General features: G+C 39.3%; 1 long non-coding RNA gene across 1 annotated transcript in view; it reads right to left on the bottom strand.

Annotated features, from left to right (window-relative positions):
* The window catches only part of LOC126262983 (uncharacterized), a 70,397-nt gene extending 54,822 nt beyond the window's left edge, over window positions 1-15,575 (bottom strand). The window contains exon 1 of the long non-coding RNA XR_007546794.1: window positions 15,471-15,575. This is a non-coding gene — a long non-coding RNA (uncharacterized LOC126262983). The remainder of the gene's footprint in view (window positions 1-15,470) is intronic.
* Window positions 15,576-16,313: the final 738 nt, after the last annotated feature.

A 16,313-nucleotide genomic window follows, 5' to 3' on the forward strand; every position in this document is an offset into this window, starting at 1 on the left:
GGCTTCTGGCAAGGAAGTGCACTTTCACCATTACTCTTCACTTTAGTGATGGATGACATAATGAGTACAGTAGCACAAGTAATTGGTGAAGGAAAGAAGCTATGGTGTTTGCAGATGATCAAATGATTTGGGGGAATAAGGAGGAGGGAGTACAAGAGCAGTTGGACGTATGGTAATGAATAGTACAAGTGTGTGTGTGTGTGGGGGGGGGGGGGGGCCTTGGGTTGTTTGGGGAAGGAGACCAGACAGCGAGGTCATCGGTCTCATCGGATTGGGGAAGGAAGTCGGCCGTGCCCTTTCAAAGGAACCATCCCGGCATTTGCCTGGAGCGATTTAGGGAAATCACGAAAAACCTAAATCAGGATGGCCGGACACGGGATTGAACCGTCGTCCTCCCGAATGCGAGTCCAGTGTCTAACCACCGAATAGTACAAGAATATGGGATGAAATTTAGTACAAATAAGAGTGAGATGATTATCACAACAAGAATGAAGGATAGACGAACAACTGGAATAACAATAGGTGGGAAACAATTGAGGAGAGTGGAGAGTTTCAAGTACCTAGGAAGACTGGCAGCGGAAGATGGAAGAAACAACGGAGAAATAAACGAGCAGGGGAGAAAAGCAGAAGCATTTCGTAAGAGTGTCAGAAGCATGATATGGAGCAAGGATGTACCCCAAATCAGTACAAAGGTTATATAACAGTCATACTATGACCCAATCCTGACATATGCATCCGAAACCTGGGTTATGAAAGAGAGAGAGAAAAGCAAAGCATGAGCTAGTGAGATGAAGTTCTTGAGGAACAGTACTGGAGTGACAAAGTTAAGGAACAAGAGGTTCAGAGTGTTAATGAAAGTGGAACCATTACAGGAGGAGATACAGAAATCAAGGCTGAGACGGTACGTGCATGTTAAGCGAACCAATGAGAAGAGGATACCCAGGAGCATACACGAGATCAAACTGGAAGGAACGAGACCAAGAGGAAGACAGAGACAGATGGCTGAAAGGAGTGGAGGAATGCATCCAGAAGGAAGGAGAAGACTGGACCAAGGTGAAGACAGAAGACAATGGAGAGGCTTATGTTCCAAATAGACCCGGCCAGAGGCTGGAAACTGTCCGAGATAATGGCCTCATCGTGCAGTGTTGTGGATGACAATGACAATTCTGATGTTCATGGTGGTGAACATAACAGGAAGGAAGAAGAACAAGAGGTATAACAGAAATCAATTCCAATTCCAGGTAGGAGGCTTTTATTCTACAAGAAGGAATTTGCATCCAAACCACATCCTCCTCCAAAAGATTACACCTCAAATCAGGTTAGTGTCGCTATAATGGTTCACTGTCAGAACATGCCCACAACAGACTGCATGAATTCATTTAGATTAAACCTTAATAAATTTTGGGCATTTATTTCTAAATTTCAGAATCCACCAATGGTGGATTTGGCTGATTACTTTAGTGACGATTTTTATGACATAGGTGCATTGTACACTAATATGTACAGTGTAAGGATGACAGGTAATCTATAAATACTACAGCTGTGAAACTAAAAAAGCTTTTTTTGGCATGAACTTAGCAATGGGCTGTATCCTCTACCCAAGGTTATCTATGTACTGGGAAAAAGGTCTGGCACTATCAGTGGTGAGTGAGAGCATGTCTACAGATAGGTTTCCCTCAATCAGACAGAACACTCATTTTGTCAGCACAGAGTCACCTCCAGAGGTAGCTCAAGTAAACAAGTTGTGGAAAGTACAATGGGTCATCGACACAGAAGTCAATGCCAAAAGTTGCAAAGGTATCAAGTTTTACTCTATCGATGAGCAAATGATGTCTGACCAATATTTTACCACAATTCCTTTACTAGAGGCCGTACAAAAAGTAGGAATTGATGCCACAGGCACCACCATGATTAATCCCATAAGAGATGTGAAATTCCCCCCCATGAACCATGGACCTTGCCGTTGGTGGGGAGGCTTGCGTGCCTCAGCGATACAGATAGCCGTACCGTAGGTACAACCACAACGGAGGGGTATCTGTTGAGAGGCCAGACAAACGTGTGGTTCCTGAAGAGGGGCAGCAGCCTTTTCAGTAGTTGCAAGGGCAACAGTCTGGATGATTGACTGATCTGGTCTTGTAACAATAACCAAAACGGCCTTGCTGTGCTGGTACTGCGAACGGCTGAAAGCAAGGGGAAACTACGGCCGTAATTTTTCCCGAGGGCATGCAGCTTTACTGTATGATTAAATGATGATGGCGTCCTCTTGGGTAAAATATTCCGGAGGTAAAATAGTCCCCCATTCGGATCTCCGGGCGGGGACTACTCAAGAGGATGTCGTTATCAGGAGAAAGAAAACTGGCGTTCTACGGATCGGAGCGTGGAATGTCAGGTCCCTTAATCGGGCAGGTAGGTTAGAAAATTTGAAAAGGGAAATGGATAGGTTAAAGTTAGATATAGTGGGAATTAGTGAAGTTCGGTGGAAGGAGGAACAAGACTTCTGGTCAGGTGACTACAGGGTTATAAACACAAAGTCAAATAGGGGTAATGCAGGAGTAGGTTTAATAATGAATAGGAAAATAGGAACGCGGGTAAGCTACTACAAACAGCTCAGTGAACGCATTATTGTGGCCAAGATAGATACGAAGCCCACACCTACTACAGTAGTACAAGTTTATATGCCAACTAGCTCTGCAGATGACGAAGAAATTGAAGAAATGTATGATGAAATAAAAGAAATTATTCAGATAGTGAAGGGAGACGAAAATTTAATAGTCATGGGTGACTGGAATTCGAGTGTAGGGAAAGGGAGAGAAGGAAACATAGTAGGTGAATATGGATTGGGGCTAAGAAATGAAAGAGGAAGCCGCCTGGTAGAATTTTGCACAGAGCACAACTTAATCATAGCTAATACTTGGTTTAAGAATCATGATAGAAGGTTGTATACATGGAAGAACCCTGGAGATACTAAAAGGTATCAGATAGATTATATAATGGTAAGACAGAGATTTAGGAACCAGGTTTTAAATTGCAAGACATTTCCAGGGGCAGATGTGGACTCTGACCACAATCTATTGGTTATGACCTGTAGATTAAAACTGAAGAAACTGCAAAAAGGTGGGAATTTAAGGAGATGGGACCTGGATAAACTGAAAGAACCAGAGGTTGTAGAGAGTTTCAGGGAGAGCATAAGGGAACAATTGACGGGAATGGGGGAAAGAAATACAGTAGAAGAAGAATGGGTAGCTTTGAGGGATGAAGTAGTGAAGGCAGCAGAGGATCAAGTAGGTAAAAAGACGAGGGCTAGTAGAAATCCTTGGGTAACAGAAGAAATATTGAATTTAATTGATGAAAGGAGAAAATATAAAAATGCAGTAAATGAAGCAGGCAAAAAGGAATACAAACGTCTCAAAAATGAGATCGACAGGAAGTGCAAAATGGCTAAGCAGGGATGGCTAGAGGACAAATGTAAGGATGTAGAGGCTTATCTCACTAGGGGTAAGATAGATACTGCCTACAGGAAAATTAAAGAGACCTTTGGAGATAAGAGAACCACTTGTATGAACATCAAGAGCTCAGATGGAAACCCAGTTCTAAGCAAAGAAGGGAAAGCAGAAAGCTGGAAGGAGTATATAGAGGGTCTGTACAAGGGCGATGTACTTGAGGACAATATTATGGAAATGGAAGAGGATGTAGATGAAGATGAAATGGGAGATACGATACTGCGTGAAGAATTTGACAGAGCACTGAAAGACCTGAGTCGAAACAAGGCCCCCGGAGTAGACAACATTCCATTGGAACTACTGACGGCTTTGGGAGAGCCAGCCCTGACAAAACTCTACCATCTGGTAAGCAAGATGTATGAGACAGGCGAAATACCCTCAGACTTCAAGAAGAATATAATAATTCCAATTCCAAAGAAGGCAGGTGTTGACAGATGTGAGAATTACCGGACAATCAGTTTAATAAGCCACAGCTGCAAAATACTAACACGAATTCTTTACAGACGAATGGAAAAACTAGTAGAAGCCGACCTCGGGGAAGATCAGTTTGGATTCCGTAGAAATACTGGAACACGTGAGGCAATACTGACCTTACGACTTATCTTAGAAGAAAGATTAAGGAAAGGCAAACCTACGTTTCTAGCATTTGTAGACTTAGAGAAAGCTTTTGACAATGTTGACTGGAATACTCTCTTTCAAATTCTAAAGGTGGCAGGGGTAAAATACAGGGAGCGAAAGGCTATTTACAATTTGTACAGAAACCAGATGGCAGTTATAAGAGTCGAGGGGCATGAAAGGGAAGCAGTGGTTGGGAAGGGAGTAAGACAGGGTTGTAGCCTCTCCCCGATGTTATTCAATCTGTATATTGAGCAAGCAGTAAAGGAAACAAAAGAAAAATTCGGAGTAGGTATTAAAATCCATGGAGAAGAAATAAAAACTTTGAGGTTCGCCGATGACATTGTAATTCTGTCAGAGACAGCAAAGGACTTGGAAGAGCAGTTGAACGGAATGGACAGTGTCTTGAAAGGAGGGTATAAGATGAACATCAACAAAAGCAAAACGAGGATAATGGAATGTAGTCGAATTAAGTCGGGTGATGTTGAGGGTATTAGATTAGGAAGTGAGACACTTAAAGTAGTAAAGGAGTTTTGCTATTTGGGGAGCAAAATAACTGATGATGGTCGAAGTAGAGAGGATATAAAATGTAGACTGGCAATGGCAAGGAAAGCGTTTCTGAATAAGAGAAATTTGTTAACATCGAGTATAGATTTAAGTGTCAGGAAGTCTTTTCTGAAAGTATTTGTGTGGAGTGTAGCCATGTATGGAAGTGAAACATGGACGATAAATAGTTTGGACAAGAAGAGAATAGAAGCTTTCGAAATGTGGTGCTACAGAAGAATGCTGAAGATTAGATGGGTAAATCACATAACTAATGAGGAGGTACTGAATAGGATTGGGGAGAAGAGGAGTTTGTGGCACAACTTGACCAGAAGAAGGGATCGGTTGGTAGGACATGTTCTGAGGCATCAAGGGATCACCAATTTAGTATTGGAGGGCAGCGTGGAAGGTAAAAATCGTAGGGGGAGACCAAGAGATGCATACACTAAGCAGATTCAGAAGGATGTAGGTTGCAGTAGGTACTGGGAGATGAAGAAGCTTGCACAGGATAGAGTAGCATGGAGAGCTGCATCAAACCAGTCTCAGGACTGAAGACCACAACACAGATGTGAAATTATAAGAAGAAAAAGCTCAAAGGGGCGAGTGCCATGAATATGTCCATTGTAATGGTGCCCAGGTTGTAGTAGAATGGAAAGACAACCATCAAGTGGTTTTACCATCAACTTGTGAAGGAATAGAAACACAAAGTAGAGATGGTGCAAAAAGGAGAACGAGTATGTGGAAATCAATTGTCCATATGTTGTAAAGAGTTATAACAAATACGTGGGAGGGGTTGATACATGGGCCTAGTTATGCAGTAAGTATCCAAACACCACTTTCTGGATTTATATTGCAAAATGTTCTTGAAGGTGTGTGCATGTTATGCAAAATAGAACCTATTACTTACAAGGCCTTGCTTGTTATTGTAGCAGGAAGGGAATGTCACAGAACAATTTCCACAGGCCCAAAATGAATTAAGAAAATGTGGGGCTAGTATAACATTTAAACTCACTTATATTTTGTGATTGTCATTGATATTGAACTGGATGATATATTCATGGTACTGCATACTAACAAGGGCCTATTTTTTGTGTATTACAAGAGGAAGATGGAAATATCATATGTGAGTTAAGACAAGGTGTCATGGATGTTAATGGATTTATTGATATAGAAAATTCAGTTACAGAACATGATGCAGGAGACAGCTATAGTGGTGATGACAGTAGCGCTTCTTAAATAAGACCTCCACAATTACAACTATTGAACAGGCCATAAACATATGAGCTGGTTAAGTAGAAATGCAACTCTTACAAAGTTGCACTACAAGTAGATACAACTTTGTAGCACCTATAAAATTCTGGCTCCCACAGACAAAAATTCTGATGAAACAACTGCATTTAATAAATAAAGGATGATTATGTCATAAAAGAACAGCAATATTTAAAAATGTGTGCACTATACCCTTTTCTTAAAAATAAAGCATGAATTTGTCACAAAGCTGACATGTTTTAGGGCAACTTTCGTAATTTTCATTCCATGCAAAATCTTTTGTAAATAGTATTCTTTGTGCTAATGGCAAAAGGAAGGAAGGAAGAGAAAATTTGGAGGCTTGTAAAGAGAGCAGTGGAAGATCTTAAGAAATAATAACAAAAAATATGTTAATGCTGCAAAGAAATCAGTGGAGCCAAAACTGTTCAGAGATTATATCTGTAACTGTCCATGAAAATTTAGTGAAAAACTAAGCATACAGGAGAGGAAACTGTGTTTTGATAATTTTTGGAATAGTCGAGGTTATAATGTACGAACTGCGGTGTTAGAATGATTACGCAAGATGAAGTCTGCTGTCACAGAGGAAAGGGACAATAATAAACATACTTACAGTAGGATTTACACAACTAATGATATTACAGTCTGCAGGGATTTATTCTGTCAGACATTGTGTATTTCAACTAAGAGGTTGAATACAGCAATGGAGAAGAGCAGATCCAAAGATAACAACGCATTATTAGATTAGATTAGTAATTGTTCCATAGATCATGAATACAGCATTTCGTAATGATGTGGAACGTGTCAGGTTAATAACAGGTGTCTATACAAGATATTACATTACACAAAATATTATATGATACTTTTTTTGTGGGGATTGGGGAAATTACCCACTTACTATATCCAAAAATTCATCTAATGAGTAGGAGGAGTTGCCATTAAGAAATTCTTTTAATTTCCTTTTAAATGCTATATGGCTATCTGTCAGACTTTTGATGCTATCAGGCAAATGACCAAAGACTTTTGTGGCAGCATAATTTACCCCCTTCTGAGCCAAAGTTAGATTTAACCTTGAGTAGTGAAGATCATCCTTTCTCCTAGTGTTATAGCCATGTACACTGCTATTACTTTTGAATTTGTTCGGATTGTTAATAACAAATTTCATAAGTGAATATATATATATTGTGAGGCTATAGTGAAGATCTCTAGCTCTTTAAATAAGTGTCTGCAGGATGATCTTGGATGAGCTCCAGCAATTACTCTGAGTACACGCTTTTGTGCAATGAACTCTCTTTCACTCAATTATGAGTTACCCCAGAATATGATGCCATACGAAAGCAGAGAATGAAAATAGGCATGGTAAGCTAATTTACTCAGATGTATATCGCCAAAATTTGCAATGACCCTAATAGCATAAGTAGCTGAACTCAAAACGTTTCAACAGATTCTCAGTGTGTTTTTTCCAGTTCAACCCCTCATCAACGCATACACCTAGAAATTTTGAATATTCTACCTTACCTACCGATTTCTGATTGAAGTCTATATTTATTAATGGTGTCATTCCATTTACTGCGTGGAAGTGTATATACTGTGTTTTGTCAAAGTTTAATGAGAGCCCATTTGCAGAGAACCACTTAATGATTTTCTGAAAAACATCGTTTACAATTTCACCAGTTAATTCTTGTCTGTTGGGTGTGATAGCTATACTTGTATCATCGACAAAAAGTAACAGCTTTGGATCTTCGTGAATATGGAATGGCAAGTCATTAATATATATTAAGAACAGCAGAGGACCCAAGACCGAACCTTGCGGCACCACATTCTTGATTGTTCTCCAGTTTAAGAAATCACCAGTTTTTTGCATATATGTGAACTGCTTATTTCAACTTTCTGCACTCTTCCAGTTAAGTATGACTTAAACCATTGAAGGACTGTCCCATTCATACCACAGTACTTGAGCTTACCTAGAAGTATTCCATGATTTACACAATCAAAGGCCTTTGATAAATCACAAAAAATCCCAACGGGTTACTTCCAGTTACTCAGAGCATTTAATATTTCATTAATGAAAGTATACATAGCATTTTCCATTGAAAAACCCTTCTGGAAACCAAACTGAGATTTTGTTAAAACTTTATTTTTACAATGGTGTGAAGCTACTCTACAATACATTACTTTTTCAAGAATTTTGGATAAGGCAGTCAGAACAGAGATTGGACGGTAGTTGTTGACATCAGATGTGTCCTCTTTTTTGTGCAGTGGTTTAACAATGGCATACTTCAGTCTATCTGGGAAAATACCCTGCTTCAGAGAGCTATTACATATGTGGGTAAGAATCCCACTTATTTCTTGGGGAACAAGCTTTTTATTATCCTGCTGGAAATGCCATCAATTCCACATGAGCTTTTATTCTTGAGAGAGTTTATCATCTTCCTAATTTCAGAAGGAGAGGTGGGTGGAATTTCAATTGTATTAAATGGTGTGGGTAAGGCCTCTTCCATAAACTGCCTTGCTTCTTCTAATTAACATTTAGATCCTACTTTCTCTACAACATTAAGAAAATGCTTATTCAAAATGTTTTTGACTTCCGGCTTGTTGGTTATAAAGTTTCCATTCGCTTTGACGGTGCTGCCGTCATCCTGTACTCTTGGTTGCCTGACTCCCTTGTAATAATATTCCAAATTGTTTTGATTTTGTTATCAGAGGTATTAATCTCCGACATGATGCACATGCTTCTGGACTTTTTAATAACCTTTCTTAATGTAGTACAGTAGTTTTTATAATATTTGGCTGTTTCTGGGTCATTACTCTTTCTTGTTGTTAGATACAGTTCCCTTTTGTGGTTACAAGATATTTTTATTCCTTTAGTAAGCCAAGGTTTTTTGCATGGTTTCTTATAATTAGATTTAACTACTTTCTTGGGGAAACAGTTTTCAAATTCTCTTACAAGTGTATCATGAAATAAGTTATATTTTAAATTAGCATCGGGTTCCTTGTACACCTCATCCCTGTCTAACTTCTGAAGATTTTCTCTGAGATTTCTAATTGTTGAGTCATTAATTGAACGCACAACTTTGCAGGGTACCTTTGAATTACTGAATGGAGCTATGTCATATACTGTAACTAGCTGAGCATCATGATCAGAAAGGCCATTCTCAACAGGACAAGAATTTATGTTTTTAAACCTATCTTGGTCTATAAAAGTGTTATCTATCAATGTGCTGCTGTCCTTTACTATCCGAGTAGGAAAATTAATGACAGATGTCAAATTGAAAGAACTGAGCAAGACTTCCAGGTCATTCTTCCTATTACACTCTTTCAGTGAATCAACATTGAAGTCCCCACAAATAATAATTTGCTTTCCCCTATCTGATAGATAGCAAAACAAGGCATCCAAGTTTTCCAGGAATAAATGAAAGTTTCCTGAAGGGGACCTTTATACTGTTACAATTATAAAAGAGCCCTCCTTCAGTTTAAGTTGACAGGCACATGCTTCTATATGTTGCTCTAGACAAAACTTTTTTGTATGTAAGCTTACTACACAGTGAAAACTTTTGACATATATGGCAACTCCTCCTTATTCTCTCTACTCATAGGTGCAGCTAGTTTATAACCACTGATATTTACCTTTTCCATATCAGACACAATGTGATGCTCAGACAGGCATAGTATATCTGTTACAGTGTAAGATTCAATATCATCTAAACAAACTAGGAGCTCATCTACTTTATTCTTCAATCCCGGGATATTTTGGTGAAAAATGGTAACATTATTTTTTACTTTACTTTTGTGGGAATCTACTTTTTTCTTTAATCCACCAATATTTTCGTTAAATTTGGCAACATTATTATTTACTTTCTTCTTGTGAGAATTTTGTGAGTTTTGGACCTGTTTAGCACCTGCTTGCCGGAACTTCTCATTGGACACAGATATTAGTCTAAAAAAGAAGTACATCCATGAGTACTAGTGTCCCCCTTATGGATTTCGCTAACAACCCTGCCAGTTTACCCTTCCCTTTCCTACTGAGGTGTAGGCCATGCCTTGTGAAATCCCCCCTATCAATGGCCTCGACAGGAACCAATCAAATGTCTGACAGAGTGGCCGCTCTACACAACTGATCCAACTCCATATTTACCCTCCTGACAGAGCGATTCAACTGGGGCTGATCATGCCGCATGAAAGCAGGCACCAGCCCAACATTGGTATGGGTCGTTGCCAAGGCTATTTTCACCAGGTCACACTCAATACTATAGCCCTGATCCCTATCAATACTGTTTCCCACTCCACCCACTATCATCACACGATCCTGCTTTGTGAAACCCTTGCACAAGGAACCTATATCCTCTACCACCTGGCTAAGACATGCACTTTGCTTGAAAAACTTTGTGACCTGTCACCTAATTTTTCTTGCAAAATCTGGTCGACACCTCTTCCATGGCTGCTACCTAACAACAGAACTTTCCTTGTGAGATACTGTTGCATCTTAACTACATCTACTTCTACTGGAGCCCCTTCCTTACTTAACTGTGGTCGCAAGGCAAATCTATTGGTTGTGCCAATTGGGAAACTGTCAGACACTGTCCTCTTTCTGTGGCCCCTGTCCCCAGCTACCACTTCCCACCGCTGTTTACCCCCCCCCCCCCAACCTCTTCAGTTCCTCTCTAGCTCTGTCCAAATCAGCCTGAAGGGCTCTAATTTTCTCTTCCTGTTCAGCTATAATCCTATCTCTTGAACAAACCATGCAAAAGAATGAAAGAGTCACGTTTGCTTCGCCGCCACAATCTCCCCAATGAAACCACCTGTCACAACAGCTGCATAAAACCCCTGAACTAACTTTCCTACTGCAGCTCACACACTTAGTATTCATGGTAGTTTGGAAATTAGCTAACAGATTTACTAAGTGATAACGATAATATATTAAATACAGATGCAAAAGGACACTAAATATGTTTTGGAAACTAATATGTAAGTAAACTATTGCCAAATGTACTTAAATTTGTGGTATAACGCTAAATATGCACGATCAAAAATTAGGCCTAAACAGTCGAATGTAACCAAAATGAACATTTTGCGATAAGTGGAGGAATACGTAAATAAAAAAAACCTTTAATGGTGAGCTTGAAGAGTACACTAAAGAACGTATTTAATTAGTTTAAAGTGTTCAACTACAATTAATTACAACCTAAATTACTTATCTTTTACGAGAGCTCTGTCTCCGTATGTGCGGCCTTGTGCAGAGCTACCAACCAATGTAGTGGAGGTCATAATAAGATTACATCAGCAAAAATGGGACATTATGCACCATATTAGTAAGTTCCCAAAATATATAAGTCACAGAATACATAGCACCTGATTTAAAGATAAGCAAAATGTTTGAATTATATAAGGAGGACCAGTCTTATTTTCCAAGTATAATAAAGTATTTATGAATGAGTTGAATTTAAGAAGGAAGACAGTTCAAAAAGACACATGTAATGTTTGTGACAGATATAAGCCACAAGCTGCATCAGCAAACGCTGCAGTGGATAAGACAACGCACAAAGACCAGCATGACAAACACATATTTAGAGCAGAACAAGCTCAGAAAATGCTGAAAGAAGATATGATTAGAGCTCAGGAGGAAGATCAGATTGAAACATTCACTCATGATTAAAAAAACCAACAACATTGCCATTACCACGGATACCAACAAATATAATCTTTTACAAAAGACAACTCTGGATGTACAACTGCGGAGTCCATATTGGTAAATGTAATGAAGAGCACTGCTATACCTGGATTGAAGGCACTGCTGGCTGTGGGGCTCAAGAAGTAGGGTCATGTCTTCGACACCACATACTGAACAATGTAAATCGTGGAGTGGAGGAAATGGTTTTGTGGTTGGATTCTTGTGGGGGACAAAACCGTAATTTAAATAGTTTTTAATGTTAAAAGCATCCACCTGCTTAGCTGTGAGGTTACGTGCTTATCTCCCATGCAGCAGGCCCGGGTTAGATTCCTGGCCGGGTTGGGGATTTTCTCCACTCGTGGACTGGGTGTTGTGTTATCATTTCATCCTCATCACCGGCATGCAAGTCTCCCAATGTGGCATCGACTGAAACAAGACTTACAATAGACGGCCAAACTTCCCCGAATGGGGCCTCAAGGCCAACAATGCCATGCACTCATTTCATTTCAATGTTAAAAGCAAATCTAGAAGAGCATACTTCTTTGGAGGCAATTACACCTAACAATAGCGATTTTGGTGATATACAACACGCTCTGAAGATGAAGGATAGACTCTATACAGCAGAAGACTATATCCGTGTACTGCAGAGGGCAAGGAAAACGAACCCCTTCAGACCCATAGGACACATAAAAAATGACTTTAAAGAAGCTGTACAACTTTAAAAGAGTATTGTTAATAGGAAACAAGACATACGAGGGCGGTTCAGAAAGTAACCTCCGATTGGTCACAGTGCGGGTTGTGGGGGGAGTAGCGACGCCATCTGTGCGTTCACGCACTCAACAGGTCAGTCGGCATCAAGCCGTGGTCGAGTGAACGTCGTACCTGTGCTAGTTTAGTTTTTGTGGCAGTTTGAAATGTGTGCTGCAATAGAAAACCCCGCCAAATGTGAAGTGCGTGCTGTCATAAGGTTTTTTACAGCCAAAGGATATTCTGCAGCAGCTATTCATCGTGAGCTTTGTGCCGTGTACGGACCAAGAGTTATGAGTGAAGGAGTTGTCCGTGAATGGGTACGTTTATTTAAAAGTGGACGAGAAAACGTTCATGATGAAGAGAGGAGTGGTAGACCATCATTGGTGACTGACGAACTCGTTCAGACAGTTGATGCAAAAGTTCGTGAAAATCGACGTTTCTCAATGTCGGAGTTGTCTACTGGTTTTCCACAGATTTCTAAAACTCTCTTGTACGAGATAGTGACAGCAAGATTGGGTTACCGTAAGTTCTGTGCACGATGGGTGCCCAAAATTCTTACCGACCACCACAAAACTAAAAAAATGGCCTCGGCATTAGACTTTCTGTCACGTTATGAGGACGAAGGAGAACCATTGTTAAACAGAATCGTGACCGGTGATGAAACCTGGATTAAGTACGTGAACCCTGAGACAAAAGAACAATCAAAGATGTGGGCACATTCAAATTCGCCTACCAAACCAAGAAAAGCCTCGCAAGATTTTTCTGCCAGAAAACTGATGGCAACGGTGTTTTGGGATGCCAAAGGGGTGTTGTTGGTTGAATTCATGGAACGTGGTACGACCATTAATCAAGACGTGTACTGTGAAACAATAAAAAAGTTACGACGGGCTATACAGAACAAACGCCGTGGTATGCTGACTTCCGGTATCGTTTTTTTGCACGATAACGCCCGTCCTCACTCTGCTCGCAGAACAACGGCCCTTCTTGAGTCCTTCAAGTGGGACGTTATCAACCATCCACCTTACAGCCCAGACCTGGCGCCAAGTGATTATCACCTCTTCATGCATTTGAAGAAATGGCTCGGGTCACAGCGGTTTGATGACGACGAAGAACTCAAAGATGCGGTCACAGGCTGGCTCCAGGCACAAGCGGGTGATTTTTATGCAGAAGGAATTTCAAAGCTTGTGAAGAGATACGATAAGTACCTCAATCGCTATGGAGACTATGTAGAAAAATAGTGCAAAGATGTAGTTGTAAGATGTATATATTAAAATATTATTATTTAACTTGGTGTATTTTTTTAAATCAACCGGAGGTTACTTTCTGAACGGCCCTCGTACATGACAACAAGCTGGCTGCAACTCAATCAGATTAGAATCTTAAAGAGCAAACCCTTCTTTATATTTATGAATACAGAATTAGATGAGAATTTTGTTGACAACGTCAAGAAAAGAAGAGCTGGTCGCCCAAAGTCTACAGTAAACTTCTCATCACTCCTGTTACCTTTGTGGCCTAAGGGGAAGCCTATATCACAGCCAAAATTGGATGACATCGCATCCCTCATGCATCTCATTCCGAGTGATGCTACCTCGTTTTACAGTGATCTTTCAGTAGACTGTGGTATTGTGGACAATACTGATGGGGTTGATGGGGAACTGGACTTTACCTTGGACTAACATTTGATTCACTATGCAAAATGTGTTATTTTTCTTGCCACTGCATTGCATTATGTTCATATTATTTGGAAAATAATTGAAGTTTAATATATTAATACACGCAAACATAACTGTTTCCAGGTTTTTTAATCTGCTGATGCACACTACCTAGTCCCTTAAAATACAACACAACAGATCCAAGTGCCATTTTAACTTATTGAGGTAAGCAATAAGGAACCAACTCCCATTTAGACCCTTACACCTAGAGAAATCTATATTTCATACCTTTCTTTATTTTAAACGTCTGTTATCTAAAATGTACACTGTAATAACATTCTCACCTTGTCTATATCGTACTTTTAGAATTTTGTTTTTAATGCTCTGCAAAACATGATATAGCTCAAAACTATAAATTTGGGGCTGGTTATATATTGCATAACTGGGCCCATATGTGATCAACAGATGGAGTGCTATAGGACAAAACTAAGACATAGGCTCTAAGATTAATATTTCGCATTTTTGAGTTGAGCACTGTAAATAGTTGGTTGCAGTGCCGAGAAGAATACAGAAAAACAAATATCCTAAAAGTATCATCCTGGATTTGCTCAAGTTTTAGGATGGCCATTGCACAGGCTCCAGTATCAACATCAGAGAGAAAGTAAAGTCATGCAGAAAATGATGATCACGAAAATTAACAACTTGAAAAGAAAAAATGAAAACTTACATGCCATCAGCAAAACTAGTTGTGGACAAGTGTTACAACTGTTGGCCCACAGTGGATGACATATCTTCCCCAAGATTTTGCAGATATGAACATCGCAAAAGCAAGGGTCCAGTCATATAACATCACGTGTGACCAATATTTGAGTGTGCATGTTCAGTTTGTTTATACCACTTCTGTCATACTATTGTAAGTCCTTGAAATAAAAATAAATCAAAGCACTTCTTGATCAGCACAATAAATGTTTTATGGACTGGGATAAAACCTAACTAGCACGATTGCACTAGTGACCTTTTTTTTTTTTTTTTTTGAAACTATCACCTTGAAAATTTTTTTCAGCATTTTTACCGATTCCAAGGTCATAATGCATGAGAATTGGCATACTTCAGATAAAGATTTTAAAAAATTTTCTCTGAGGGTGGGTAGCTTGTTTGCCTCAATGATGCACGTTCTAGGCAGGTACTGTTATTTTCCAGAACAATTTTTATCTCCCAGCAATAAATGTATACCACAATATCAAAGTTTTCTGTTTGTACATTTAGATAAGCACAAGAAACATCCAACTTCCCACTCCCTCTTTTAAGGTTTCTGAAGGAAGAAAGATAAGCCAATGAAATAAACAGTTTATGTTTCAACACCACCTGTCGCAAATCCATATGACACTGCACACAATTACTATGTTGATAAACTCTAAACATTCACATCAAATGCAGCACATCTCCTAAATATAAAACTTGAGTTGAGTACAATACCTGAGATGTTCCACAAGCACATACTCCAGAGATGATTAGCCTGCTTTACGACAACCTATTTCCACACACACCAAAAAGCAGCTGTAACACTGGAATGATCTGCAACCAATAATACCATATTGCATTAAGATTAACAAAATTCTAAAGTTATAACATTCAGGTTACTGTATTTAAAGAAAATTTTACACCTCCATAAGCCCAAATTCCTGTTTTTGTCATAAGTCATTATGCTTTCTTAAAAGACAGAATTGGCACCATAAGGGAACAGTAGCACATAAATAGCAGTTCAAAAATACAAACAAAACTTCTATCTGCCAAGCAAGAGTAGGGCAGCCACTTGTAAATAAAAAAAAAAAAAAAAAAAAAAAAAAAAAAAAAAAAAAAAAAACTGACAATTAACTGCTTACTGCACTACTGATCAGGTCACACAGAGCAGAGTGGAAATGAAGAAATATGTTCAAATTAGGATCAGTCACATCATATATGCAAGATTGAGAATTAATATAATAGAGGGAAACATTCCCCCTAAGGTAAGTCTTTCCCCTCCCGGGATTGGAATGACTCCTTACCCTCTCCCTTAAAACCCACATCCTTTCGTCTTTCCCTCTCCTTCCCTCTTTCCTGATGAGGCAACTGTTTGTTGCGAAAGCTTGAATTTTGTGTGTGTGTTTGTGTTTGTTTGTGTGTCTATCGACCTGCCAGCGCTTTCGTTCGGTAAGATTGAGAATTAAGGTGGACACAACTTGATAAAGTATACGAGACAGCGAGAAATAGTAAAATGTAAGCACTGGACGACACCGTAGTATTTTAAATTCATTAGCATCTTTTCTGATCTGTTTACAA

The sequence above is a fragment of the Schistocerca nitens genome, chromosome 6 (assembly GCF_023898315.1).
Source record: "Schistocerca nitens isolate TAMUIC-IGC-003100 chromosome 6, iqSchNite1.1, whole genome shotgun sequence".
Taxonomy (NCBI): Eukaryota; Metazoa; Arthropoda; class Insecta; order Orthoptera; family Acrididae; genus Schistocerca; species Schistocerca nitens.